General features: G+C 45.0%; 1 protein-coding gene across 5 annotated transcripts in view; it reads right to left on the bottom strand.

Annotated features, from left to right (window-relative positions):
* The window catches only part of FOXN3 (forkhead box N3), a 404,931-nt gene that overhangs the window by 345,220 nt on the left and 32,514 nt on the right, over window positions 1-27,197 (bottom strand). Inside the window, exon 2 of one of the 5 annotated variants that reach the window (XM_060295172.1) lies at window positions 4,032-4,718. The exons of 2 other annotated variants lie outside the window; for them this stretch is intronic. The gene's annotated coding sequence lies outside the window, so the exon portion shown is untranslated. Of the gene's footprint in view, window positions 1-4,031; window positions 4,719-17,389; window positions 17,522-25,594; window positions 25,614-27,197 lie in introns of those variants that run through there. 2 more of the 5 variants (XM_060295173.1, XM_060295174.1) reach the window with 2 other exon arrangements.

Consider the following 27,197-nt stretch of genomic DNA (forward strand, 5'->3'; position numbering starts at 1 on the left):
ACAAATATATATTTTGGAAAAATATTAACGTTATAAAGATGGAGCCTCAATGTTACGAGGAGTTGTGGATTCAAATGCATCTTTGTGTCTCGCGTTGGTGAAGGTGTTTGCACATCTGAGCACATTACTCAATAATCGGCGAACCCTCGCTAAGGGCTCTGAGATCCCACCCCTGTGCTGTAGGCGTGATGGAAGAAAATGTAAGACTTTGGGCCAAGGCCTCATTCAGAACACATTTACTTTAGGACATAAGGTAAGATGGTTTCTCTCACCAACTAAGTTCTTCCGCAAAAGGCTAGTTTTGGCACTGATTGTGTTTGCTTACGAAAACCACCTCCAAGACATACTGACCGAGCTGACTAGACTTCCCAAATGATGAAGACGGCACTGAAGGCCAGGCCTGTCCTTTCCCAGGGTTCTGGGGTGAACCAGGCCTACCTGCCAGGGCTCTGAATAGCATAAAATATACTCACACTTGATCCCAAACTTTTCTTTCTCTTTTAGAAAAACATCCTTCACAACATTCATAGTGTATCTCCTTTCATTTAAAAAAAAACTCCTTTTGGGGACTTCCCTGGCGGTCCAGTGGTTAAGACTCCGCGCTTCCACTGCTGGGGGCACGGATTCAACCCCTGGTCAGGAAACGAAGATCCCACACTCTGTGCGGCGTGGCAAAATAAAAAATAAATCCTTTCGGGGCTTCCCTGGTGGCGCAGTAGTTGAGAGTCTGCCTGCCGATGCAGGGGACACGGGTTCGTGCCCCGGTCCGGGAAGATCCCACATGCCGCGGAGTGGCTGGGCCCGTGAGCCATGGCCGCTGAGCCTGCGCGTCCGGAGCCTGTGCTCCGCAACGGGAGCCCAGCCAACGGTGGGGGGCCCGCGTATCACAAAAAAAAAAAAAAAATCCTTTCGTTCAGAAAGTTGCACATACTCGCATGGACAGAGGCATCCTCTTCTCGTGCAATCCTGAACCTGTGGTCATTAGCAGCCACAGGCCCACCATAGGGGATGCTGAAGGCAAAGGCAACCGGATGAAGCAGCCCAGCAGAGGTGCCCACACATTTCCTTGGAGTTCCAGGCAAAACCAGCTTGTGCCCATCGGCCCCTTCTAATGTGGAGAATGCACGTGACACCAAGCGAAGCATTCGTGTTCCAGACGTGGCATGTCCCATTTGTGGCCTCGTCAGCCCCTCATCCATTATGGATCCATTATGCCTTTCGTCAACTTCCATGTTTCTTGCAACACATTCAAATGCACTGCAGGGACTAAAAGCAGCCTCCTCTGTAACCATTATGATGATAAAATGCAACTTGATGGAAATCGATATATTATCATCGCTCCCTATCAAGACATATGCCCTCAGGAAACAAAGAGTTGTTAGTTTTAATATGAAAAAGGCTTAATGGGTCTTCGCATGAGCTTGGCAGGTGGCTGAGCAGGTGCACGGCACTGCCACTCTCCACAAGTCTAATGCTTGCCCACTCTTTAAGATCGAGTCTGAATGCCACTCCAGCAATTCTTAACTGAGCCCTCCACCCCTACACTCAGCCCTTCCTGTTACCTGCAGCTCTGCTCCTGCACTGAACCTTTTCTACTGTATATACATCCTGTGCATACAACCATTCTCTCTCCTACCAGGTGTATGTTCCCCAAGAGCTAAAGCTCAGGGCCTTATCCAGAGCCGATGTTCAGTGTTAGGTGATTTTGGTTTTCATTGGAAGAAAACAAAACGGTGGGTAAATACAACCCCCGAAAAATTAAAATTTTTTTTTTTTTAGTTTGTAGGTAATCTGAGATATCTGGCCAAACCCTTAGTGCTGTGTCATGGAAAGAAGAGCCTGTGGTCTGACTATTAAGTCAGCCAAGCAGATCAAGCCTTCCTATTGGAGTACCTTGTGCACCATGTAAGTAATCTAGTACACTGTAGTTTTGCAGAGGAATTATTCAGTAAGCAGAGGCCATGAGAAAATTAAGAGTTGATGAAATGTTTTCCTAATGTTTTCCTTTCTTGAAACAATCTCCTACGTAATAAAAGCCTTACAAATGTATTATATAGCCTTCGTCTTTTTCATATATATACACACACACACACGCACACAATATCAATTGCTGATTGTCAAATTTTCACTTTACCTGATGCGTTTGCAAGATGGCTTCTTCCAAGTTTATTGATAATAGCACCTTGTATGTTTCCTATCCAGGATTCATTACTATTTGTAATTTATTATTTGTTGTGTCCTAGTTTGTCTCCCCAATAGACTGGTAGCTCCCCAAGGGTAGAAACCATTTTATCTTGAGTTCTATTAGTATCCCCACTGCCCAGCACCGAGCCTGACATGGATGAGGCACCCACACACCTGCTGAACGATCACTGCCTGAAGTAATTAACTGACCGATAAATTCGTGCCTAACTGAAGTTCTGGCTTGGTTGAGGGTCTTCAAAATAAGATCGCGATTGGGCAACCAGTCTACTGGTCCTGCAATAGATTTTGCTTCAGAGAAACTCTTGCAAACCAGAATACCGAAGCTAGTGCCCTCCTTCAGGGAAACTTAGGGAGCCTGAAATCCTAGGAGAGCCAGTAGGAGCTGGAAGGAGAAGCTGGCAAAGGGAAAATATCTGTTATTTTATTCGAAGAGAACATTCAAAATCAGAAACACCTATATTCAGATGTTCAAGACAGAGACACTTGAGTTGAAGTCAAAATACACATTTGTTTTTTCTGTTTATTTATTTATTTTTTTTTTTTTGCGGTACGCGGGCCTCTCACTGTTGCGGCCTCTCCCGTTGCGGAGCACAGGCTCCGGACACGCAGGCTCAGCGGCCATGGCTCACGGGCCCAGTCGCTCTGCGGCATGTGGGATCTTCCCGGACCGGGGCACAAACCTGCGTCCCCTGCATCGGCAGGCGGACTCCCAGCCACTGCGCCACCAGGGAAGCCCCACATTTGTTTTTAAATACAAGTTTGGGACTAGAAACACCGCTATTCACTAAGAGTAAAAATCCTCTCTCACTCGTCCACCCTCTCGTCCTCCCCTGCCTGCCCCCCTTAACCCCTGCCCCACAGAGTCCGCAGATTTTTCTCATAATGTGTATCAGGTAATTTAATTTTTCCCCAATTTTTCACTGTTTATTTATGTTCGTCAAAATACATGCTCTGATTTTTTTATTCAGAAAAGAAATCATAAATATATGTGTGAATGCGAGTAGGCTATACATAGGTTTCTAAAGATGTGTGCATATCATCACAGTATTATCTGTTTCTTTACTCTCACTAACATAGCAGAGTAGCAGAGACATGGAAAAATCAAAGCAGTAGATAATTTTTTAAATTATTCATATTTGACTCTAGGACAGTAACAGTTTAAACATTAGACTTCCCTTCTGTTCTTAATTCTATTTAGCTTAGGCTATTAAGACTAATTTATGTTTTAAAGGCATACACTAACAGACCATATGAGATAATATATGTAAACGTACTCTGTAATTAACATGTATTACTCTGTAATAATGCAAATGTGTTAGTATCATAATAATTATGATTTTTCTTTCAATTTGTATGTACGTATATAAGTCTGTTTATATAGTATATATGTAGCCTAACAGCCTAACACTATAGTTTTCAAATACCTGTTCACAGACCAATACTGGTCAGTGACAAAGTTTTCACTGGCCAGAGGCAAAAGGAGAAAAATCCTAACAATGTATTACAGATTTTAAAAAATACAATGTTAAACGTATTATATTTAAAAGATTGCTTTTATTCTGAAATTAAATTCTTACTGATTTTTTTTCCTGGTTTGTTCCAAAGTCCATTGCTTTATCGAATTATAGTGCTAACGAGTGGTAATTTTTAAAGCCCTTACTTGCCAAAAAAAAAAAAAAAAGAAGAAAATTTTCTTTTGAAAATGTATTAATGTATTAATGTATTAATCCATGGAACCTAAAAGTCTGAAAAAAACTGATTCAGGCAACAAAAACACCAACATTTCCATAGTCTGTTCAAGAAAAGAAAGTGAGGCTCCCCTTTACCTGCAGCTTTAGTGCTTCTAGTCATCCAATCCCAGTAACATCTGGAACGTCCCAAAAGATCCAGCCTCTGAGCTGAGCCCTCCCAGGCTCCCAGCAGTCCAGCACCCATTCGGCTTCTGCGTGATCACTTCATTTTCCCCAGCAGCCTCAACAAGAAGCACCACTTCGGAAGAAACCCCAAATCTTAAACCAGTCCAAGGTGGGGGCAGGCTGAGGGAGGCACCGAATCCAATTTTTTACAGGCAGAGAGACTTCAAAGTCTCCATCCGATGGCTCAAACATCCATAACAGAATTGGTATTTCTTCTCGGATTCAAGGCATGGCCAAGTCACACAGGCTCACTTCCAGGGTCCAGTTTTCACTTGGAGGCTGCAGCCCAGGCAGGCTCACTGCCCTTTGATCTGGTTGGAACCGGAGTGTTACAAATATGCTTGTATTAAGCTATCTCCAGTCTGCCTGAGGGCCTCGGTCTGGAATGCGAGAACGGGAGCTTCAAACAGTGAGGTTCCCAAGTCTTCATTTACGTTACATTTTTTTCTGGCCGGCCGGCCGGCCAATGCTCCTTCCATGGCAGGCAGCGATGGGGTGCCCGTGGAGTGCAGTAACGCAGAATGGCATCATAAGGCAGAACTAGAGAGTTTTGTCTCTATTCTCTGGGCCAGCAATCCAGGCGAAGAACAAGGGAAACTACAAGCAAGCACCAGAACCCTAAATTATACTTTTATTAAGCCACCCACAAGCATTTGTAAAGCACCTAGGAGCTCTGAGCACTGTGTTATTAAGACGCAACGGAGGCATCACCATCTTTGGCCATCAAAGCATCCATGTTCCACCAGCCAGTGGGTAATGAATCATGGCAAGAGCTCCATCCCTTCTACCCCGGGGGCCTTCTCCTCCTAGACTTGACAGTGCAGGCCTCCATTTTCAAAATCAAAATGTATAAAAAACCCGTTTAGCTGGAAGATATCCTGTGTGAAAGAATGTGCAGTAAATAGCAAACATTTCCAACAGCACAGCCAGTATTTTCCTATTTCCTGGACAATTTACTAAAAATCTTCCACCCCTGCTTTCATAGGTTGAGGGCATCTGCTGTGCCAAACTGCCTGCTGGTGACAGAGAGAAACCAACACATTCTGCAGTGCCCAGGGATAAAACTGAAAAGCGAGAGAGAAGTGTCCCTGACAGAAGTAGACTCTGAACTTCTCTTGAGTCACCTGTTACCGAGAGACTTTAAATGCTGGATGATCAGAGATCTTTCACCAGCTTATACCACGCCAGTCATAATCCCCAAAATATCAAGAACCCCCAAGTCCTTGAGTGACTGCTTCATGCAAACATGGAAATAATGCAACAGAACCACTGTTTCTTTGATTCCTCCAGACGGAAAAGGTAGTGCCTTTAATATCATGCTTACTGGACATCCATCATCCAACGCACAATGCAACCATTGTAGGGCAGAGAGAGAGAATATACTCTGTGGAGTAGAGGCATGCGGCGGAAAAAAAACCCAACAACACGAGAGCCTCGACGCACTGAAGAAACGGTCTTCTGCTTCTCATTGGAATAATGGTGGGATGTGTACAAGAATGTTTCTGGCTGGCCTTAAAAGAAAGAAACTCTTTCAGAGAGCAGCGACCTTAAACATCTTATCAGCCTTTGAAGTTATGCACAATGACATCCTTTGGTTCCTTGCCCAGGGCAGAGGTTTAAGCTTTAAGACTCCATTTACTTACAAAGAACTGTAGAAATATTTTTGCTGCGGCACAAGGCAAAAGAGCCATTTTTTGAAAACAGCAAATGATAGAATGGTGAGGTAGAGGGGAAAACACCCTTTATAGGGGGCACCGCACTGTGTTAAGGGGATCAAGAGCTATAGATCTAACTTTCTGGGGTTAACCTCCTTTATTTTCAATCTTCTGTACCATTCAGATCAGTTTTGTGAAACTCACGTCAAAGTGATAGAAGCAGAGTAGGTTCTGATGCTGCCACCCGCCTTCTGACTCATCCCTGGTCCAACGTGCCCTACCAATGCCTGTGCTTCCTACCAACACCACTATATCTCTGTAACCCATCTCCCCTCAACCCAAAAGAAAGGGTACCCCCTGCTCCCTCCAATGCTACCTCTTGAGTAGGAGTCCAAGGTGGGATAACGTCCCCCACAGGGTGGTGAGGAGGAGCCTTGTGCCCACTGCTGCCTCCACACAATTTTCTAGGGCATCTAGACTTGTGTTTCTTCCTTATGGTGGGTCCCGTCTATCTGGTCAACCACTGCATCCCTGCACGCTGTGTGCCCAGCCAGCACAGTGTTGAGTATATAGTAAGTACTCAAGACACGCTTGTAGAAGAAAGGCCCAGTGACCTCCACCCCAACGTTTTCTCTTTCCTTTCTGCCAGGTATCTTCTGTCTTGGGGTACACTCTATTTTAGGGTCTCCCTGATGATTCAATCTTGGGCACAAGAACGTTCACTTGCCAGAGCTGTTTGATTTATTTGCTTTTGCTTTAATCTCAGGCCATGGCAAAAGTTCTTTTGCAAGACCCCGAAAAACTGGGAATCCAGAGATTCTGGGAATCTCCTAATAGTCACCTAAGAAAAGGTAATAATGCTGTATGCCATCATTTTCATGATTTGATAAGCTACATAAAACTCATTACTGAACTGGAGCCAAACACTTGAAGGAAAACAGAAGGAAATCTGTTGCCTTGAGATTTATCTTTCTTCTTCAAAGAACTCGGAGTTGCTTCTATAGTACATGATGTTAGGATAGGCCTTGGGCCAATCATTGTAAAGAGCATCTGAAAAATTACTCAGAATTGTGTGCTCGGTTGTTTTGCAAAGGATATCGCTATTTGTTTGCTTAAGTGAGGCTGTAAGGATTGCTGGAAACGTTCTGTGAAAATATTAGCTAAACTCAAGTCCCTACCAGCAAATACACGCATGCAGTTCACACATGTGTCACACCACACGTATGATCTCTGACTTACAGGTATGAATAACGTATAAACAAGCTGAACCCCATTCCAACAAGCAAGTGACTTTAGTTCACAATGGAAATGTAAACATGACCCTTAGTTGAAGATAGCCTTTAACTCCAAATTGCCCATATACACAATAAAACAAGCTCTTTACTGGGCCTGGAGGGCGTCTCCACGTGGGCTGTGGTGAATTCTCCTAATTGAAAGCCGTGATAAGTCAACATGAAGGGGCTCTTTCGAATGTTGACACGTGTTCATGGAGGGCCTCTTCATTTGAAAATCTTCAAGAGACCCCACCTGGTCCACGGGGCTCCATTTGGTCTTCATAGCAAAGAGAACACACAGTTCTCCATAATTACACAAAGGGGACAATTTGGTAAAGAAGAACTAACTCTATGAAGTAGTGCTTGTGAGTTAATCAAGTCAAAAGACAAGCCCAATTAAAAGAGCCTTTTGCTTAAATAATATATAAAAATAAAGAAAGCAAAACTCAGGAGGTACAGTCCCCAGATACACAACTTGTAATTTCTAATAAAGCAGGAAGGCAGAACTCCAGTCACTTAACAAAATGCTCAATACCCAATTAGGATCCACAGTCCCTGAACAGCTATCTGATTACCCCGGAGATTAATTCCCTGGGCGGCAGGCCCCAAGGGTCCTTTCTAGCCAGCTCCATCACTCATTGGGAAGTCAGGGAAGATGAATATCTAGGTTAGGTTTGATGCTCACAACTTTTCAAGGGTTACTCAGATCTCAGAAATAAAGACTGGCAGATCAAGGAGAGAGCACAGACACGATCATTTGGTTCATTAGAATCGTGAAACTAAAATCTCCTTTTGCAGTTGTAAAGAGCCAGCTCAAGTTAGTTTTCCAAATAGTGAAAGGAAAATACTCTAACAAACAAAGAGGCATATGAAAGTCAAGCATGGTAAAGGGCAGGAAAAAAACAAAAAAAAAAAACCCCGGGTAATTCCTCTTAAGTGCCTTTCTTCCTTTCATTTTATTTTACTTTATTTTAGCAAGAAGAAAGTAGGAGAGTTGGGACTTTGTCCGTATTTTTTTGTTGTTCACTTTGATTTCTTTGTTTACTTTTGTTTTGTTTCGATTTTTAAAATTTGTTGGTAATAGCTACATATAGACAAAATTCAAAAGGTTCAAAAGGATATGCAGTGAAAAGTAATCTTATCACCCCCCTGTCACCAGCCACCCAATTCTACTCCTGGGCAGGGCAGTAAACAAACAAAAACCAGCAATGACCACCAAAGTGTGTGTGTGTGTTTGGGGGGGTAGGGTGGGTGGCAGTAGACAAAGAAAATAAAGAAAAAAACCCTAAAACAATGATCTAAATCTGGTGTATCCTTTCAGATATAATCTATGCAAATATTAGCATTTCTTTTCTTTGTGAAAAGACAAAAGCAATGTTTTTTATAAACTGTTCTGTACTTTGCATTTTTCTCTCAACATAGCTTCAAGGTCAATCCCTAACAGTAAATACAGAGATGCCTAACTTTATATAAGTGCAAGTACAACTGTAGGATAAATTTCAAGAAATGGAATTGCTTGCCCCAAATATATGCATCTTCTATTTCAATTAATGTTACCAATGTGCTTTCTCTAGAGACTGTATCAATTTATATGCCCCTCAGCAACGTGAGTGTCTGCTTCTCCTCACCTTGGCTAACCCACGGCACCAACCATGACAGGTAAACATGATCTCTTAAAGTTCTAGTTTATATTTCTCTTATTAGGAGGAGGGCAAGTATCTTTTCATATATTTAAGAGCCATTTACTTCCTATCCTGTCAACTGCATGTTCATATCTTAGGTGACTTTCTACCACCTTCTTTCTCTTCAGTAAAGGCAGTGTCTCTAGCAAATGATATCCAAGCTGGTCTTTTTTTTTTTTTTTAATTTTTTTTTCTTGGCCGCGCTGCGTGGCCTGTGGGATCTCAGTTTCCCAACCAGGGATCGAACTCGCACACCCTGCATCGGAAGCATGGAGTCTTAACCACTGTTACCTCCAGGGACGTCCCCTCCAAACTGGTCTTTTGTATAGTTCTTCAAGCCCGTGCATATATCATCTAATTTAATAATTGCAATAAGCCAGTATGCAGGCACAAAAATATTTTCTCCATTTTATAGGTGAGGAAGCCAAGGTTTTGTAGGTTTGACCAACAAGCTCACTGGAAGTTTGTAGCCAGAACTAGAATTCACGTAGCTTACCTTTTAGTCTAACGATTTGTGCGTGCGTGCATGCATTCCGGTGTGTGTTTACTGCATTAAAATGCCTCTTAGATTGTAGAAAGGATGAGAAAGGAAATATTCTCTTTTTCTCTAATGATGAATTTGCATTTTCTATTTACCTGGCCAGTTTTCATTGTATAGCAAATAAAGGAAACTAAAACTTTATTTGCTCTCATTCTGTTGCTCAGGCCAAAGCATGGACAAGCATTGAGTCTTCATGTATCGCACATCACCAAGCTATCAACCTTTTATTACCAACCTGGATGGACCGAGTACTGGGTGGAGGGGAGATAGAACAGTACTGACATACATCCTCCCCAGGAAGAGGGGGACCCTCGAGAGGCCTTCCCATGTTGAATGTCCTGGGGGAGAGCATGAATACACGAACTCCTATGAGGGGGCAGAAGGAGAAGTCCCCAGGACAAAGGAGAAGAAGGTCATAAGCCATAGGGGTCTGTCAACTTGGTGCTATTGACAAGGAACGCTTCTGGGTTCAACCTAGGGTACTGATTCCCAAGTATTCTCCAGCCCGTCCCGGGGGAGCTGGTCTCTAGTCTACCAGGAAGAGGCTGTGGGGTGGAAAGTACCCAGCTAATTTGGGAAAAGGGACAGGAAGGCTCTAAAAAAGCTGGAAGACCTTCTTCTGCCCCATCTTGGGGCAGGGGATGGGGGGCAGTGGGGCAAGGGATCCAAAGCTGTGAGTGATGGGGACAAAAGCATAATGAGGAAAAATACAATCAGAGCTGCCACCAGACCCTACAGGGCAGAAAAGGGCTCACTGGGCCCAGCAGTAGTTCAGGTGCTAAGCTGGGGGAAACACCAGCAGTAAACTGCACTAGGTGGGACTTAGATGCAAAACCCTGAGATTGTCACCCAAGCTCTCGACTGTCTTCAAAGCCGGTGTGGCCAGAACATATGATGAGCGATATTTCATAAATCTGAGCCTTTAGTGAAAGGTGCCAATTTCATCCTTAAGTTTAGTTACTGCTTCATTCATTCATTCCCTTCAAAGGCAGTCCTTTCCATAAAACTCTCCTCCTAATTTCCACTTGAATCCTGGCAGAGTAAGCATGTCAGGACTGTGCAGAAATTCCACGGCAGTTTGCTGGAGCTCCTGTCCCACACGTAAGGTGGGTGATACGTGCAACGCAGCTCAACACGTGAAAGGGACCATTCCAAGAGAATCTAACTCATTCTCAGTGGCGCCCCTACTGGCTTCAGCCAGCCAGCCCCAAGAGCTGGCTGAGGTCCCACCCTACAGTGGGACTTCGCCTGGTTAGCTGGTTAGACAGGGGCCTCCTGGCAGGTCTTCAGCAGTAGACCTGCTCGCTGAGGTGGGACAGGTGCCAAAGGCAAAGATTCCACTGCAAGCATGAAGGAGGTCTTTGACATCACACAAAATGTGATCTCATGTTAAGCAGAAGTTAGGTACTAAAGCCAAAACATAAGGCAAAAAAGCAAGTGTAGACAAAATACTTTAAAATTTTAAAATTAAGATAGAGTGTGACTTCCCTGGCAGTCCAGTGGTTAAGACTGCGCTTCCACTGCAGCGCGCACGGGTTCGATCCCTGGTCAGGGAACTAAGATCCCACATGCTGTGCAGCACAGCCAAAAAAAATTAAGATACAGGAACCTTATAGATGTGAAACAGGAGGGAAGGGGGCAGGGCACAACCTTTAAAAGAATGACATAGCCGTTGAGGACATGACAGAAACTGGTTAGAACCTACTAGGTCCAAGATGGCGGGAGACTCGACTTCCAGCGGACCTTGAGCCTCATTACACGCACACTGTAATACATCAGCATCTAAATGACACACCTACAGGCGCCACGACAGTTCTGAGGCTCATTTCCAATTCCTGGAAATCCCCAAAACAGTTGGAATAATCCTCCCCCTCATTAGCCTATGAAATTACCCAGCCCATAAAAACTAACCACCCAGTATTCTGGGTCCTCTCACCTTCTGAGATGGCCCATACTCTGTGGAGTGTGTTCCTCCCAAAGCCGTTCTTGCCTTTTGAGATGGATGGCATTCTGTCTCTGGAATGTGAATCCCTCTAAATAAATCCACTTCTTACCTAATACTTTGTCTCTCACTGAATTCTTTCTGCAACGAGACATCAAAAACCTGAGCTTCATTAAGTCCTGAGACCAGGTGTGTGATTGCAATTAAAAGAGAGTGGGTTCAAGTCCCAATCTGAGTTGTGTGGTTTCAGATATAAAAATTAACAATGTGTAGTTATTGATGGGACAACGAAGATGGATATTAAAGACTTGCTTCTACTTCTCCAGACAACCTCTCCCTCCCTCTCTCTCTGTCTCTCTCTCTCTCTCTCTCTCTCCCTCTCTCTCTCTCTCTCTCTCTCCGTTTCTCTATCATCTATCTTGTCCAGGAGCATATCTTGGCCATGCAGTATCTCCACTGTATACAAAGGGTAGGGGGCAAAGAACAAGTGAATTAGTACAGGAAAGAGGCAGATGAAGTCAGAAACAGGGTGACTGAACCGGGAAAGGAGCAGTGCAAAACTACAAAGCTGACAGGCAGACGGTGGGTAGAGGGGAGCAGAGCCCCCATCTGCTGGGCTGGTACTGAGAGGCAGGCTCTACTGCAGGGACAGGGCAGGGCTGAGCACAGGCCTTTCAGTACCTGTTCTCAGCCAGGTAAACAAGGCAGGAGGTTTGGGCACAGAAACAGGGTAGGGAACAGTTTGCAGAACCTATAAAAAGAACCAAGACCCAAGGTCAAGGTTGGACTAGGCAACAAGGATTCTGGAATGGAGTTCCTTAAACCCTGCCTCCGATCAAGATTTGTCCTAGGAGTTGGGCAAGCCCGTCCCTCAGGGGAGGCTGAGCCAGCTTTGGCCGTGCAGTGAGGAGAGATGCCTAGGTCTGGAGCCCAGGGGTCCGGCACATCCAGCCACATCAGGGGTAAGGGAGGAAGCGGGCCAGGCGGACCAGCATGGGGGCTCCAGCAGGCCCTGGGGAGCCAGCTGGAAAGCAGGGGTGACGACAGGGCGAGATGGGTACACGTTAGTTTTCACTACCTGGCTGAGACGCTCAATGCATTCCTGCAAACCTATTCACATCTGAGCAGGCTTAGGCCTCTCCTAACACGAAACTTCTTCCTATTTATCACTTTAAGGTTCTCACTGGCCTTCTCGGCACGGGAGGAAGGCACAGCAGTACCAAAAGATAACAAAGTGCAATTACAATACACAGTGTATCAGAACTTCTCTGTACGAATAGCGTCCGGTAGCCAAGTTCCTCTTACCACTGAGTGGAGGATGTCGGGAAAGAGTCAAGTTATTCTCTGGGACCAGGCAGCAACAGGGAAGGGAAAGAGGCAGCTGTATTCACTCAAATATACACCCTGGGGAGAGGGAGTCTGCCCAGAGCAGTGAGGGTCTGCCAGGCTAGTCCTCCTTACACAAGTCAGTAACGAGCATTGGCAAGGAGCTGGACCAGGTTGTGGCCACGTGCAGCCCCAGCGTCACTGGTGAAGGAATGGGGAGAGAAACCAGGAACCACCCTCACTCCACCTGTCCTGACTGGAGGCAAAGAGGGGGAAGCATGCCCCGCCCCCAGTTACCCATACAACTCAGTCCTGGTACTGAAGCTTTGGGCAGCAAAACTCTAGCCCTGGGATGCACTGGCTTCAGGAAAAGTAGTAATCTTGTCACTGATTTTATTTATTTATTTATTAAATAATTTTCTAATTCTGTCATTCCTTCTGCAGTTATTTATTTATTTGTTTGTTTGTTTGTTTTATTTTGGGCCGCATTGGGTCTTCGTTGCTGTGCACGGGCTTTCTCTAGTTGCGGCAAGCGGGGGCTACTCTTCGTTGTAGTCTGCGGGCTTCTCATCGTGGTGGCTTCTCTTGTTGCGGAGCACGGGCTCTAGGCTTGCGGGCTTCAGTAGTTGCAGCACGCGGGCTCAGCAGTTGCGGCACTCGGGCCCTACAGCACACGGGCTTCAGTAGTTGTGGCTCATGGGCTCTAGATCGCAGGCTCAGTACTTGTGGTGCACAAGCTTAGCTGCTCTGTGGCATGTAGGATCTTCCCAGACTAGGGCTCGAACCCATGTCCCCTGCATTGGCAGCTGGATTCTAAACCATTGCGCCACCAGGGAAGTCCTGTCACTGATTTTAGAAGTGACTCCAGAGCCGGTTTACAAGTCTGGGTCGCATTACTTTACAATGACTTATCGTCATGGACCCAAAATTACATTACCCAGCAAGTATTACCTGCTTGCAAGTGAGTTACTTTTTGTTATCTCTGAGGATATTCGAAAAAAAAATAAAACCAGCTACACCACTTACTGAATGTGTCTTGCATGCCAGTTACTGGCATAAGCGCTTTACACACATGGCTCTGAGGCCATAACTAACTTTCTCAAGGTCACACAGCCAATTACTAGACAAGCTGACATTGGAAACCAGGTTTCCCCTTCCCAGCTTTGCTCTGTGGCATCCAGATACAGTCTCAGTTCAGAAATTTCCAACAGAGGTCCTCCAGATTATTGAAAACATGTAACAACTGCCATGCCCATGCCTAGACCAACTGGAAAGGACACGCAGTGAGTGACAGGTAAGGGGCTCCATGTGCCTTCCGGATGAAATCAGCTCTGAGTGTGAGCTCAGGGGTACAAGAGGTACAGCCTCAACCGAGATGACAGGGCTGCTACCCTACACCAGACGCGGAACCAAAAATTTTCTGCCCCACCATTTTGTAGAACAATACCTTCAAAGGGTTACTACGAGGACATCACACAAACACTGACACTGTCAAAACTATGCTCAATTAAACTAATAGAGGTTGTTCCATTTCAAAACATGCCTGTGTTACATCCTGATAAGGAGGTATCAAAACAAAATGAATTTGGATCACTTTTGAATGATGACATCTGCATTACCACGGCAATTCACCTATCAAACTAATTTAGGCTTAGAGCCCAAATCAACACTGCTGTCAGAGAGTTGATTTCTATTCATTTAAAAACTTCCAGGCTCAAGAGTGATCAGTGGGAATTTTAATGTCTTGGGAAAAGGGAGGAAAAAGAGAATGTGAGTACCGCACACAGCAGCAAGACTGGAACTCACAGTTCAGCCAGTGTTTATGGAGCATCCAGTACAAGGTTCCATCCTAGGCATGGAGGAAATTCTAAGTCACAACCTCTGTCCTAACAGGGCACACAGTTCCATCCAAAGATGCTGACAATGAGGACGAGGATGAGTGTCTTACTAGATGCCAGGTAACTGTCCCATGTGCTTTTCTAAATTAATCTCCACCAGGTACTACTGATTAATAGGTCCATTTTACAGATGAGTAAGTTGAGGCACATTAAGTAGTAAATGTTTAAATAGTACTTCTCATAGATGAGTCTTAAATAATTTTAATGTTCTATCTCATCTGATCTTCATAGAACCACAGTGAGAGAGGCAGCATCAGACACAGGCACACAAAGTGGTAATGGCAGAACCTTGAGTAGAAGGCAGGGCTTGTGGCTGCCAATCCATAATTTCTATAGAGAGAGAGCGTTAAAAGGCAGTCCTGTGAGATCCAGAGGAGGTACTGACAAGGAGTTCTACAGGACTGCACTCAGGAGGAGAGCACTTCCTATCTGGGCAGCATCCACGGAGAACAGGGATGGATACAAGCCTTTGAGGGTAGGTTGTGTTCAGAGGAGTGGCAAGAGCAGGGGCCACCACTGCAGATGCAAAAGGAGCCAGAGCAAAGCATGGAGGTGGACAGGTGCAGTGTGTACGTGGAGATCAGGAAGTAGATCATGTTGGTTTGAAGGACGCTCCATGGGGCGACCACAAGGAGACAACAATGGTGGAAATGGGGTGCCATTATGAATTTTGTCTAGAGCACGACAGGACAGAAGGAATTAAAATGTCAAGCTTTCCAGAAGGTGAATTTAGAGTGAGGGGATAGTGAACAAATAATAGTTAAGGAGACGAGTAGACAATGGTGATTGCTGAATAAATTATAGAATAAGCAATATAGAATAAATTGTATATTCTAAATTATAATTATTCTAAATTACAAATAAATATAGAACACGTGTAAGAGTAAAAAGAATCAACTCTCCAAATTGAAGGCTCTAATGAGAGAGAAAAAGAACTCAGAGAATCTCTACAATAATGTCTACAGCTCAGATCTTGTCTCTGAATTGTTTCTAACTTTATCCTTTTTCTGTGGCTAATCCTCGGGTTGACTCACGTGCTCTCACTCCTCGCTAAAAAGTGAAAGCTACGCATCATCCTCATTAATAATAAATGGAAAAGACTCAGGTTCCTGCACTTGACGGGAAAAGCATCAAGACAGAACAAGCTCTGAAAGTACAGTTGAAGGTGATAATGACTCATCGCAGTTCGACGTCTCTAGAAACCCTCCATGGAAAACCTTACCCAAGCCCACCTGTTCTGCGTTGAATTGCGTCCCCTTGAAAAAATACGCTGAAGTCCTAACTCCTGGAACCTCTGAATGTGACCTTATTCGGAAACTGGATCTTGTAGATGAAATTAGTTAAGATGAGGTTACACTGGAGTAAAGTGGGCCCTAAAGCCAACATGACGGGTGTCCTTATGAGGAGAGAAAAGACTCAGACACACACAGGCAGAAAACCACGAGATGCTGGGGGCAGAAACTGGAACTATGCTGACACAGCCACAGAAAGGTAAGGATTGGCAGTGCCACCAGAAGCCAGGAGAGAGGCACAGAACAGTTCCCCCCAGAGCCTTCAGTCTGCATAGCCCTGCCAATACTTTGATCTTGGATTTCTAGCCTCCAAAACATATGAGAGAATAACTTTCTGTTGCTTTAAAGCCACTCAGTTTGTTGTATCCTTCGTTATAGCAGCCCTAGGGCGCAAATACGCTGGCTTCATTTCAGCTTCTGGGAGGTAGGACAGAAAAGGAAAAACCAGGCACATCTGGGGGCTTGGAGACTTGAATTCCAGGCTCCATTTTGCAACCACCTCCCAGGTGACCCTCCCTGGACCCAGAATCCTCGTTTTTGAAATGAAGCATTTAGGCTGGATGAGCCCTAAGTCCTCTTTTGGTTTCAAACTCTGTATCTATCACATCATAGCCAAGAAAGTCATCTGCTCGAACATCTACTGAAGGTGAGAGTACGACGGGGCTGAAAAAGGAAAACACAAATTCGAGAAAACTCCCATCACCAGTAGAAGTCAAGGAGAAAGGGAAAAGAAAGAGTAATTAGCGGCGGTCCTTGCATTTACCATATGCCACATTATCATTCCATCTTCATGTCAAATCTGGCCTGCAGCCCCCATGCCATGGCGACTTAATACAAAGAGACGCTAGGAGCTGCCAGATGCAGAAGGTTAATACAGGGGATAAGAGAATCTCGACGAGCGACACTCCATTTCCCAAACCTGCTCGTGTCAAGGTCATTTAACCCCAGAAATATGAAACCTGCTGCCTGGAGAAGACAAAAAAAAAAAAAAGAAGCAGAAAAAGGAAGGCTGGCATTGAAACTGTCCCCTCAACCCTCACCCCAGTCATACAACGTGCTTTGCAGCTGGGGGTGCTCTTCGAAACTGCTAGAAACTAATGATTATGAAACAAACCCCACTAGTAAAGACCAACAAGAAATTCCTGTAAAAACCTCATACATACGCACTATTCTATTGTACCTTTTTTTTCCAAGAGTAAATCGCGGCTGTCAAATTACACCCTTTCATTACTGTCATGGACTCTTTTAAGAACAGCTCATCAGAAAAGCCTACAGAGGTATTTAATCAGATTTTTTTTTTCTTCCAATGACCTAATGTTTTGGTACGAAACTGCTGCCCGCTCACGCAGCGTAGAAATTTAGCACTGTCAGCATTTAATTATTATTTTATCACGGATTTCTTTACTTTCCTACAGGGAAGAAATAACTTAAATTTTTAAAAAATCCAACAAGCGCTTAGCTTTTAAAATCGCCAAGACGCTGCCCTCATTATTTTGCTTTGTCAAAAATACTAGGTGTAGAGATGGGATATATCACAGAAACGCACTTTTGAGTTAATAAGAGCTACCACTATCACCAGCTTCGATCTTCCGGAACACCAAGACAATGTGGTGAAAATTATGTACATCGTGCTGGTTTCCAGGGGATGAAATACTCACGACTCATTCAGGTTTGTATGTGACAGCAGCTCCATGTTCCAAACAATATCCCTGCCCCTGGACACCTGAATGAAGGCCTCGGCTTCACTCTCCCCTTCCTCTTCCTCCAAGTAAAACTTTGCCGTGTCTTCTCTAAGGTGGGAAAAAGAGAACAGGGAGGAGAAAGGAAGCTGAATGGAAAAGGGGAGAGAAGACAGGTGTGCAGGTGTGACCCTGACTCCAACAACAGCTGACCCAAGACTCCAAGTCTAGAGGCCAAGAAAGGGAGCATCAGGGCCAAAGGTCTAGATGTGTTCCTCAATCCGGTTTCTCTTTCGTTTCTTCCTCCTCACTCATCTGAAGTCTCTTTTCAGAAAAGTAGCCATTTCATCATCAACACCACGAAAAAAAAGCCTCTTCATTTGCCTCTCTTCCCCTTTACCCACAGAGTTCCTGCTTCAGAGTCGAGCTCTGTGAACAAGTTGGGGATGCTTGGTGCAGGCAAGTCATCTCCAAATATTTATTGAGCACCTACTGTAAGTGAGCAATGGTGTTAACTACTGAGGGGGCGATATGGTATAAACATAGGTACAAAGTGGTACCCAGGGAAGATCCATGTGTAGGAAGAAAGCTAGTCATTTATCAGAGCGTGGTACAACTCACGAGCAGTGAGGACAAGAAAGGTTACACTGGTTCGCGCTTACCAGCTCCAGAAGGTGCTTGTGCCACCCATGCACCTAATTTCAAAGCAGAACTTGAGACCCTTCCCCCACCCACATCTGTCCTCCCACCCCTCCCCCAAATTTCTCCCATCTCAGTAAATGCCACCTCCTAGATGTCAGCATCCCGGGACCTCCTTGCCCCTCCTCACTTCTATTCCAATCCACCAGAAAGTCCTCTTCATCGTCACTTTATTCTGTGTAGTCCAGGGACATCCCTCACCTGGCCTCTAGGACTGCACTCTCACCCACCTTGGAACTTCTCTATACACAACAGCAAAAGTGATGATCTAAACAGAAACTTGACTGTGCCATTCGCACTTGTGAACCTGGCCAAAGGTTTCCCACGGCACAAAATAAATCCAACCCCCTCCCAAAGCAGCCTGCCCCAGATCCCCTGCTGGGCCTCCACCGGGCTATAACCCTAACAACTAGCGTAAAGCCCGGCACCAATCAAAGATTCAATGTTTGTTTAAATGAATGAATCAAGTGTTCGTTATTCATTTCCCAACAAAGACATAAGTAACACATGGGGACGATATACATCAATATATGTGTTTACACATGGCTTGGATCATGGATGGTTTGGCCCTTTCTAGGATAACCTTCAAGCTGAGTTGTAGATTAGTCTTTCTTTTCAGTTTCCACAGTTTGATCCAGATTATCCGTGGGCAGCAGAGGGGCAAAAGGGATGGAGGTGAGGGATGGGTGGCAGCCTCCGAGTCAGGGAAACAGCAGCAGTGGTGGAAAGCCTTGGTGATCTTGGGTGAGTAGCAGGCTGAGATTTCAGCCCAGCTCTGCTGCACCTGTAGCTGTGGCCTGCCTTCTATTTCTATATCCTGAGGGAAGGGCTACTTCCTCCATCAGGTGGCTGTTTGGACACTTAGCACTTTATGGCTACTACCTAAACATACAGTTAGCACAGTCAACCTCAAAGAAACCTTTATGCCATCAGAAACTCTTGGTCACGACAAATCAATTCAACATATATATGTTGAAGCCAGGTATCGTTCTAGTCAATGGAAATTTGCAGCTAAAATTAAAAGAATAGTTCCTGCCTTTACGGGACTTACAGACCAGAGTGGGAGGCAGTCATCTATACATACATGGCCTCAGATCCACGCCAGGAAACAGTACTCTCAGCAGCAGCTGATAGGAATCGGGGTTGATTCTATTACAACAGGGACACAGGAATGTCTGCATCTTTCCCCTAACCCTAACTCCTTCACTTTACCACCCATGGAGCTATACACAGGAACAAGGGCCCAACAGGAATCAAAGTTTGACTATATCAAGAGCTGAGCCAATCCAGCACTCTGGCAAGGGTTACTCACCTGGCCTTGTAGACGAGGGCAAACACTTGGTAATTTTTAAGGCATAGTGATCTTGCCCACCATTGCTGTGGCCCATTTCATGTTCTATATTTGGCATATCAGTTTCACACCTGCTCCACCCAAGTGGCGGGAAGGGCAACTGAGGGAGGAGCTGAAACACATATCCCTTGCAGCACACCCTATGATGTAGTTAATATCGTTCCTGTTTTACAGATGAAGAAACAGGCTTGGGGAAGTAAAGGGAATGACTGCCTAAGACCATACAGCCACGGGACAGCTGAGGAGGGTCTAAACCCAGGTCTTTTGATCTCAAGTTCAGATCACTATTCTGGCATTGAGCCTCGCCATGATAGGAAATGCCACATGTATGAACGGCATGTCTATGTAGGAAGCAGATGTTACGGGCAATCCATAACCACAGTCAGCAACCTAAAAGCAACTGTTTCTAGAAATTTCAAATTGTGGTAAGACTTCAACCACCTAGAATAACTCTCCAGAGTAACCCAGAGATTTAAATAAGAAGGATCTCTCAGTAGGTAAAAAGCTCACACCCTCAACACTGCACTCAGAGATTGTGCCCTTGAACTTTTGTTCAGAAACCTATTAACTCTTTCTTTGAACACAATTCTAATCACTTGTGTTCTCTGATTTCTTAGCCTCTGGCCTGGGAGACGTGGTCAATTAAAATGGATTCCTGGAGGGAGAGAGAGTGATTACGATGAAAAGTGATAGAGAGTTAAAAAAAAAAAGAAAAGAAAAGAATAGGGCAGAGGTTGGCAAACTTTTCCTGTAAAGATAAAGATCAGAGAGTAAATATTTTAGGCATCATGGATTATACTTTCTCTGTTGTGACGACTCAACCTCACCCTTGTAGCTCAAAATAAGCCGCAGACCAATGTGTAAATGAAGGAGCATGGCTGTGTTCCAATAGACTTTTATTTACAGAAACAGGTGGTGGGTCAAGTTTGGCCCAGAGGCTACAGTTTGCAAACCGTGGAATAGAAAAAAGCTTCAACGCCAACACAATATCTAGAAAATCTCAGCAGTCTGGGACCATAGCTTAAAGAAACAAATAATCCCAACCTCAACAGCCCTTAGGACAACCGGCATCACAGAATATCATGGTCCTTCATCATAAGATTATAGAAGTTTAGAAATCTAAACAGCCTTGGGAATATTATGGTCCGACTTCCCATTTTTACACATGAGGAAATAAATTCTCAGAGAGGTTAAGGGACTTGCTAAAGGTCAAACAGCTAATTAATGATTAAACTTAAATTAGAAGCAGGGTTTTGATTCTATGTTTAGAACTCTTTCCATTATTCCATGTCTATTATTTTAGCCTTTCGGTAACATGGATAGAGGAAATGCTCATTTAATTAAAACACTACACCCTTGAGATTGTTAAGATTCTGAAATCACTAAAATACACAGTTCTAGATGTTTAGAAAGATGATTGTGAATCATCAAGACAAAGGTTAAATTAGGTTTAATGTCCTCAGAGAATATAATTTCCGAAGTAGGGATAAAAAGAATACATTTCAAATAATTAAAAAGTTAATATACGTGGAAATTTCTATTCTCCCTTGTGCATGGGGAAATGAGGTACCGCTTGTCCATTAGTAGGAGCAGAAAAGCGTGCCATCGTATTTGATCAGTTTAGACCTGTTCATAAATTCTGACCACTTCCAGGACAGCCCAAAAATCACCAAGGCACTGGCAGGCCCCAAGTAATTTCTCAAATTGCTGGATGCCCATATTCATTCAATTCTAAGTGAAAAACAAAAGCCACCCTCAGTCCTACCTGTCCCTTTCTCTTTTCTATCATTAGCAATGTCTTCTGCTCCTTTTCTGAATTAATTAGGAAATAATTAATTTCCTGACATGTTTATAAAGATTCCAAATGCTGGTTAAACATGAAAGAACAGAGGTTGGGAACACGGAGGTGACAAATTTTATTTCTGTGATGACAAGTTAGAGTACTCCTGCCAGCTGGACCTTGCAGCAGTCAGAAGCACGCACCTGTCTATGGGGAAGTCAGAGAGGAGTGGGGGAGCAGAAAGAGACGGGGGGGTCAGTGGCCTGCCACACCATGCAAATGAGCTCTAATTGCTCAGGGTCACTGAGGACTGCTCATCTTGGGGAGGTTCCTGACAGCTCCTGACACCAGGGAATGCAGGGAGACCACTTCTCTTCTCCTGACCACACAAGTGGTCCTGTTTCTGTTTACAGACCCCAGAGCAGGGCTGTGGTTCAGGGAGTTCACCTTCCTCTAAACAGGAGAAGGGCGAAGGGGGTGGGTCGACTACTGCTTTGGAGTGTCCCCGAGATGCACTTCCCGGTTTGACAAACCTGCCAAAGGAAATGAGAAGCGATAAGTGATTGGGCCCCGATTAGATCAGCCACCTTGGGAAAGGTGCTGAGCCAGAGATACTGCACTGAAATAAGGAGAAACCTGGGACTAGATTTCTAGCAAGCAATCCCGAAGTAGATATGGTCTGAATTGGAAATGGATTTCATGGGCAGATAAAGTCTAATAAGTGGCAGGTCCCTCAAAACTCATATATCATCCAGTCTCACACAGTGTCTGTGAAGTTTGTTATCAATAATTTAACAACGGGAGAACCTAGCCCTTAGCAAATATTTAATTTCAAAACATACCTACTGATTTACTCAGATACAGCATACATAGTATATTAAAAATATATTACAAGGAGCCAAATGCCAATAAAGCTGCACTTGGAGAAGACCAGGGGCACTGGGTGCGTTCCGAACATTTCCGTTAAAGGAGGAACTGGACCCTCCGTCCAAAGAGCTAGTCCACTTAGCAATTTCTAAAGTGTGGCGAAGAAAGCTTGCCTGTGAGCCCTGCTTCAAACAGCACGGACATCACCTGAGCTCCTATTCCCAGCCAAGCAACAAGCCAGATGCCACGTGTACAAGTTCTGAGGGACAAGAATCAGGGGTCCCCTCAGGAACAGCTCTCCGTGCCAGGCCTGAAGGCTAAAGGAAGCGAGGGCATTTATACAAAGCAAGGTCTTTAGTAGCAAAGAGGGGACTTTTTTTTTTAATTGATGTAGAGTTGATTGACAATACGTTAATTTCTGCTGTACAGCAAAGCAATTCAGTTATATATATACATATGTGTGTATATATATATGTATATGTATATATACACACATACATTGTTTTTTTGTATTCTTTTCCATTGTGGTTTATCACAGGATAGTGAATACAGTTCCCTGTGCTCTACAGTAGGACCTTGTTCTTTATCCATTCTCTGTATGATAGTTTGCACCTGCTAATCCCAAACTCACCCTCCATCCCTCCCCCACCCTGCCATCCCACTGGCAACCACAAGTCTGTTCTCTATGTCCGTGAGTCTGTTTCTGTTTCATAGATAAGTTCATTTGTGTCATATTTTAGATTCCACATATAAGTGATATCACGTGGTATCCGTCTTTCTCCTTCTGACTTACTTCACTTAGCAGGATATTATCTCGGTCCCTCCATGCTGCCGCAGATGGCATTATTTCACTCTTTTTTTATGGCTGAGTAATGTTCCATTCTCCACATCTTCTTTATCCATTCATCTGTCAATGGACATTTAGGTTGTTTCCATGTCTTAGCTATTGTGAATAGTGCTGCTACAAACATAGGGGTGCATGTATCTTTTTGGATTATAGTTTTGTCCAGATATATGCCCAGGAGTGGGATTGCTGGATCATATGACAACTCTATTTTTAGTTCGTTGAGGAACCTCCATACTGTTTTCCATAGTGGCTGCACCAATTTATATTCCCACCAACAGTGTAGGAATGGGTTCAAAGAGGGGACATTTTTAAGGGGACCGGAGGCAGAGGGAACTATCTCCATGGTCACTGTCTACAACAAGTACCGTTGATCTGAGCCACTCCCCCTGCAGCACCCCCAATCATCCAGTCCTCTCCACAACAGACCCTCACCACTTGCTGGCTGGAAGGTGTCACCCCTTGCTATGGTCTGAATGTTTGTGTCCCCCTGAAATTTCACCTGTTGGAACGCTAATGCCCAATGTGATGATGCTAGGAGGCGGAGCCTTTGGGAGGCGACTGGGTCACAAAGGCAGAGCCCTCGTGAATGGGATTAGTGCCATTATAAAAGAGGCCCCAGAGAGCCCCGGAGCCCCTTCCACCATGTAAGGCTATGATGAGAAGTCTGCAACCCAGAAGAGGGCTCTCCCCCAACCACACAGGCACCCTGATCTCAGACTTCCAACTCCAGACTGGGAGAAATACATTTCTGTTGTTCATAAGCCACCCAGTCTGTGGGATTTTGTTTTAACGGCCTGAACAGACTAAGACGCCCATGGGCAACTGGTGTCAGCAGCAAAGAGGTCCAGAGAAATGGCTGTTTCCTGAGGGAATGGTGGTTCATTTAACCAAGCTTAAAATGTAAGCAGAGGCTCAACAAGGACAGATTAGTTCCACGGTAAACACTCCCCTAAGAAGGTTTTAGGCCTTTTGGGGGGTTGATTAAGGCCTGGGAGAGAGCAGAGGAGGAGGAAGAGGACAGAGAGAGAGAGCAGGTGTCAGTCAGTGGGTGCCTCTAATTCTCTTGCACCCAGAAAGCGTTGACGGGGATAACTGAACTAAGGGCTCAAAGGAGCCAGGTGTCAGTCCTGGCTCTGCCACCCAGAGCTAACGGCCTCAGGATTTGACTCTACAGTCTTTTTTTAAAAAAATATTTACTTATTTATTTTGGGGGGCTGCATTGGGTCTTAGTCGCGGCATGCAGGATCCTCTGCTGCGGTGCTTGGGCTCCTCGTTGCAGCACGCGGGCTTCTCTCTAGCTGTGGCCCGTGTGCTCAGTAGTTGCAGCGTGCAGGCTTAGTTGCCTCGGTTCCCCGACCAGAGATCGAACCTGCATCCCCTGCATTGGAAGGTGGATTCTTAACCACTGGACCACAAGGGAAATCCCTGACTCCACAGTCTTGAAGGGCCCCTTCATTCTAGGGTGCTGGAACATAACTGTCATCAGCTCTCAGCAAAGGTATTCCCACCACTTTCCATCTCACTACGCTGGCATTGCAATGGGAAGCTTCTCTGATCATCCTACAGGCTGTGGCCAGAAGGAGTAAAGAAGAGTGGGGAACTGTCCCAGACCTGGCTCTTAACTCTCTGGGTTTTTCCACACATGAAAGGTGGCCCTTCCAGCTCTCAAAAGCTCTTCCTGTGAGATCCAGAGCTGCCTTCATAGCCAGAAAACTATGAATTTCTTAGTTCTGTATGCAGTGCCTTTAAAGGGGTTAGAAGTGCACACCAGAACTCCAAAACAAAACACACACACACACACACACACACACACACACACCCCACTGCCAGAGCTCACCCGGTACCCAAACAACCTAGCAACACAAGCCAGAAGCTTAAGCAGACGAGATCAGGTGAGAAAATCACAAAGTCCTTAAAGCCAACGTGAGGTGCCGAGAACAAAGTTATCTGAGCTGACAGTGATGAGGTCGACCCAGACTCAGTTTCTCCTTCACAAACTGCAACCCTCCTCTTCTCCTTCCCTCATAAAATCCCTACCTTTCAGAGACATGAAGTGGCCAGACCACCAAGGGGACCCCCGGGAGATACTGATTCCAGAAGGTCATAGTTAAAAGCACTCAAGTGATGACCTTGAGGGACCCGGGCACCTGGACAGGCTTGCAGGTCTGCTGGTCACCAACCGCTTGAAGACAGCATGGAGGGGGGGACTCCAGTGTTTGTTTTGGGTCAGTGAAGCCTGGCAGGGCTGGGGGACGGGGGTGTAGGGGTGAACACTGGAATGAAAAAGAGTGAGGGGGCTAGACAACCTGCCCACCCCCACTTATGCCAAAGGCCGGTCCTCTCCACCGCTGGTGAATTCTCTGCAAAACAAAAGCCCAGTCTGCAGTTCACCGTTACAGCCAAGCACAAAGCACAGCTCGCGAACACACAAACCACAAAGTATGTAGAAGTCAGCATTCTGGAACCAAAAGGAACTGCCACGTTCAGTCCCTTGGATGTTGATTACAGCTGACTCCTTCCCTCTCTCGAGGCATCCACGGACTCGAAATTCAACCTAGACCCCAAATCGGAGGACGGCCAGGTTCTCTAACAATCGTTTCTTGTTTAGGGTTAACAACCCCAGATCACGCTTTTGTGTACCTTTGGAAGCGCTAAGCGATGCCCCGGCCACGTGGTCCGAGAAATAATATAACTCTCGATGCCTGGATGGGGCTCCCAGCTGCCCTCCTGCCTCGGCGGCAGCCGTTGATAAAACTCTCCACTCAGCAGAACTGGGAGCTGGACGCGCCATGTTTCACTGATAAACTCCTCACTCTGAAGTTAGCACGAGTGGGAGAAGAATCAGGTCTTTGATTTTTGCAACTTCCACTCCTGACACCATAACAATTTATTTTCAGCCCATTTCCTTCCCCTCTGATGACTCCCTAGTTAATCTGCCAGACACGATGTCAGTGAACTCTGGGAACCCCTGGAGGAAAAACGTTAGAAATATCAAAACGGCCACGTGCACGGGCACTTGGCACTTTGTTGAGCAACTTGTTTAGTGCTTTAGACCACTCCGCGTTAACTAATTTCGAACATTTTGCTTTCGCACTTAGCTGACTGCTTTTCACTGCCAAACTAAATACTCCACTTTAAAGCATACCCCCGTGTTCGCATGTGATTTCTCCTTTTAGGTGAGGAATGTAATGTTGACATAAATGTCAAATAAAATTAATGAGAGAATGGGCCCTCAGATGGGACTCCGGTGAAGGGAATTTGTTAGACGGGGACCTTTGAGCCCAAATGTATATATAATTATATAACACTCATATGAGGAAAGAATCTGAATGTTAAGCTTTAGCAAATTTATCACCTTTGGCAGAAATGCTGTTACCTACAAAAAGCAGGATGCAAGTAAATTAAGATGAAAATACCATGAGATTAGTCTGTCACGGCAAGCTACTGGAGAATTAGCAGGGTGGCCCAGCTGCCGGTATCAAATCCTTCCCTTATCTATACAGAATTCAGGTCGGATGTCTGCTGCTCTGCCTGAATACTTCCGCTGTTGACTTTGCAAATGGACTTCCTCCTGCTTTATCCCGCTCCTTCCCCATCCCTTATCCCACCGGCCACTTAGGAAGAGTAAAAATGGCAGTTAGAGCAATAACAGGTATTTTCACTCAATAGTCAAGGCACCAGATTCTAAGCAGAGTGGCTGCCTCCGTCCGTACACTGATATAACTACTGTCTTTTATTTGTAGTCTCAAAAATCTTCCCCAAGTACGGCAGAATCACAGAAAATCACTCTAATCATTGAAAAGAGCCCTGTTCCCAGTAAAGCAGCAAGTCTTCTCTTGTCAGAGTAAAGGGCATGGAGTAAAATTTCCTCCAAACACGGGGGAACCTGCATTTACCCCCATGCCAAGGAAAATGGCCAGCAGGACCCACCTGCAGCCGCAGGATCATTTATGCAGAGAATCTGCAAAGGTCTGGGGTGAGCGGATGCCTTAGGAGGAGGAGTTTCAAAGAAAACAGTGATGGTGTTTTGTTTTTCACACCTCAGACTGAATCCTAAGGACCAGACAGACAGCACCCATCACGCTCCTCTCGGATACACTGATTTCAAGTACAATCACATAATTTTGAAAATCCATGATGCTTTCCCTAAACAAAATGAAAAAGGAATTAGGAGGATAGGTTTCTATTTCTTTGCAGTTACCTGGATACCCTCCTTCTCCTGGAAAACCCCCCAAAGAATAGC

Source organism: Globicephala melas, chromosome 2, assembly GCF_963455315.2.
Source record: "Globicephala melas chromosome 2, mGloMel1.2, whole genome shotgun sequence".
Classification (NCBI taxonomy): Eukaryota; Metazoa; Chordata; class Mammalia; order Artiodactyla; family Delphinidae; genus Globicephala; species Globicephala melas.